This window comes from Ciconia boyciana, chromosome 12 (genome assembly GCF_034638445.1).
Source record: "Ciconia boyciana chromosome 12, ASM3463844v1, whole genome shotgun sequence".
In the NCBI taxonomy this organism is placed as follows: Eukaryota; Metazoa; Chordata; class Aves; order Ciconiiformes; family Ciconiidae; genus Ciconia; species Ciconia boyciana.
Genome location: NC_132945.1, coordinates 24938513 through 24941500, shown reverse-complemented (window position 1 = coordinate 24941500; position 2988 = coordinate 24938513). Strand labels below are relative to the sequence as shown.

The window sequence follows — 2988 nt, the reverse complement described above, 5'->3', positions numbered from 1 at the left end:
CTGAACTCGCAAAGGTTTCTCCCCGCTCCCCCGGCCCCATACGCGCGATTCCCTGAGCGGCAAGCGGGACCGACCACGCGGGATTTTCTGCACGTGACGCCGAAGGTGACACTGGGAAAAGAGGAGGCAAAAGATGATCCTGTTTGTCACACCCAGCCGACGGGGAAAACACAGGGGAGGGTTCTGCCAGAGGGGCCCTGCGGGGCCAGGCCGTGCACCCCGGCAGCTCCAACCGACCGGCCCCTCTCCCCTTTGCCAGGTACCGGGAGACACCGCTGCCTCCCGCTGCCGCCTCGCCCGCGCCCCCTCGCAGCGGGGCTGCCCCAGGAGAGCCGGGGCACCCCCACCTCGCTCCCACCCCCAGGAACGGGACCGGGAGACGCCCTCCATGCAGGGAGGGGCGCAGGGCGTGGATTTAATCCCCGAGGGAAGAGGCCAGGCTCCCCGCTGGCAGAAGGACCGCTCGCCTCCCTGCTGCTCAGAGACGCTGGCTGGGGACAGCCCGGCCTGCGCCCGGCCGCTCTGCAGCCCCGCTGGGAGCGCAGTCCGGCCGACGGATGCTCCAGCGAATAGACGCTCCGGCTCACGGCCGCCCCCGCTCAGCTAACGTTGCCTCTGGCTAACGCACGCTCCAGACAGCGGACACCCCATCTCCTTCCAGCTCCTCCTCGCTACAGCTCTGGCTAACCGAAGCTCCGGCTCCGCACCGAAGCTCCGCTGGATTTCAGCTCCTTCTCCTTACGAGCTCCAGCTATTTGCCACAGTCTGGGCTTTGGACAAGCTCGGAAAGCGGTCGCTGTCAGAACTTGAATATGACTATTAAACATCACAGCTGTACGCTGTGGAAATACAGATTCATTACTTTGCACGATTAAGGACTTAAGAACTATTCTCAGCAGCGTACAAAGAAGAGCTGGGCTCCAAGAGGGCGTGCGGGGTCTGAAAAGCACCCTTCCCCCCCCAGAGGCCACCTCAGACCGTGAGGCTGGCCCGGGGCACGCCGGCCTCCCGAACTCTGGGCTCCGACGCGACCAGACCCCCACCCTCCAGGGAGGGTCCGTGCACCCTGCCCACCCTCTGCTTTCCCCCGCAGCCCCCAACGCCCTCCCCCCGCCCTGCGCAAACAGCCAAACTGGCTTCTGCTTTGGGCCCCCAAACCAGCTCCCATTTCTGAGCCCACAAACCCACCTGCTCAGCCTGTTCTCGCGTCCCACAAATGCAGCACTTCACCTCTGCTCCTCAGCCCAAAAACGTACCGCTCGGTCCCCTCTGGCAGGTCCTGAAAACGCACGACTCAAGCTGTTTCTCAGCCCCAAAGTCAGCCCCCTGAGCCTCTTTTCAAGCCCCGCGAACACAAGACCTGCTCTCCATTTTCAGGCCCCAGACCAGCTCACCCTCTCTGCTTTCCAACCCCTTTGCGGTCCCCATGCGTGATGCTGCGGGGCGGGGGGAGCGGAGCCACCCCACAGCCCTGCACCCCCAGGGCCACACGTGCACTTTTTGGGAGCGCTTGGGCACTGCGGAGGGCCCGGCCCCACACCTCTGCAGGGCCGCACCAGCACAGGCAGGGCATCGCTTTATTACGGCTGCTTCCGGCTTGCTTTCTCCGGCACTGGTTGGGGGTGCCGGGCCCGCACCCCAAACCCCCGCAGCCCCAAGCACCCCCGCGGGGAGCCGGGCCCAGCCGCCTCCAGGAACCCCCGCCCGCTGCAGCCGCGGCCCTTCCCCGCCACTCCGGCCACCGGCACCCGCCCGGCGCCGCAGGAGCCCCCCGGGCCGCCGCTGCCCGACCTGCGCCGGGAGCGGCAGAGGCTGCCCAGCTCCACAAGCAGAACCTGAGAGCCAGATGGGGCTGCCCCTACTCCCCCCCGCTCGCACACGGGCTCGGCCCCAAAACCCCCCGACGAACCCCAGGAGAGCGCTCGGCCCGGGGCTGCTTTTTCCCCCGCCAGTCCCAAGCGAACAGAGCCCGCGGAGGCCCCGCCCCGGGGGTCCCACACCCACGGCCCGCCGCGCAGCCCCAGAACGCCCCGGCCCCTCACCCGCCCGACGCGGCTCCCGCTGCCCCGCAGCCCGCACCGGAACGAAACACAGCGCCCGGGCCGGCCAGCCACCACTGCCACTCTTCTGTGCCCGCGCAGGCACAGTGCAGCGCCCGGCCCCGCCCCTATTTAAGCGCCGCCCGGGCGGGAGCAGCCGCATCGGGGTTCTCTCCGCTGCTCGGGGCTTGTTCTTTTCCTGCCGGAGGCTCCGAGGCGTTTCTCGTCCCTTTTTCGCTCTGACGCTTCGGGCCGAGCCGGTCCTACTCCTCTGGGCTACCGGTGGTGCCTGCTCGGTGCCGGGCCCTGCCCTGCCCACCGGGGCCGAGTGCTGTTCTCCACCCGACCGCGAGAAGCCGTCCCGGGGCTTCCTCGGTGTGTCTGGCCCCATCCCATCCGGAACTGGGGAGAGCTGGGAGCGAGTGCAGACCCCCGGGGCAGGGGTTGCCCCAGCCCTGCCGACGATCCCATCCCGCTGTTGCCTCTCTGCCCGCCCCCCCAAACCTTCCCCCTGCCCTGCACGGGGGGGCACGCACACGGTATCCGTGGGCAGGGGCATCCCCAGGGAGCCACGGGGCTGAGCTGCCCTGAGTACGGGGCTGTACCGTAGGGAGGCAGGCCGGGGGAGAGGTGAGACGAGGGTGACAAGCACGGGGAGCCGCAGGAGAGGAAGGTGATGTTGGTTTCCCATTTCCCCAACAGGCTGATTCTCCCCTGGCACCGAGTCACCCCCATTTCCCACTCATTACAGCCCCCCGATGCGAGCCCCGGGGCCAGAGCAGCCACGCGTGTGGCGACAAGGATGCGGACACAGGCCCTGGTGCCCCGTCCCCTCCCAGCAGTTATCCCAGGCCGGTACCATGAACCCCTGCTGGGGCAGGCAGCTCGTACCTGTGGGGGTCAGTAACTGTGACGAGGCATCCCCGGCCTTGGGCTCCGGCTGAGGCCC

The 2988-nt window shown here is 68.4% G+C and overlaps 1 long non-coding RNA gene across 1 annotated transcript; it reads right to left on the bottom strand.

Moving 5' to 3' along the window:
- On the bottom strand, positions 1–2073 carry LOC140658542 (uncharacterized). Its single transcript, XR_012044759.1, has 3 exons — positions 2043–2073; positions 1189–1279; positions 1–111 (listed from the first exon to the last, which is right to left on the bottom strand). It is a non-coding gene; the product is annotated as an uncharacterized lncRNA (long non-coding RNA).
- Between the last annotated feature and the right edge of the window lie 915 nt (positions 2074–2988).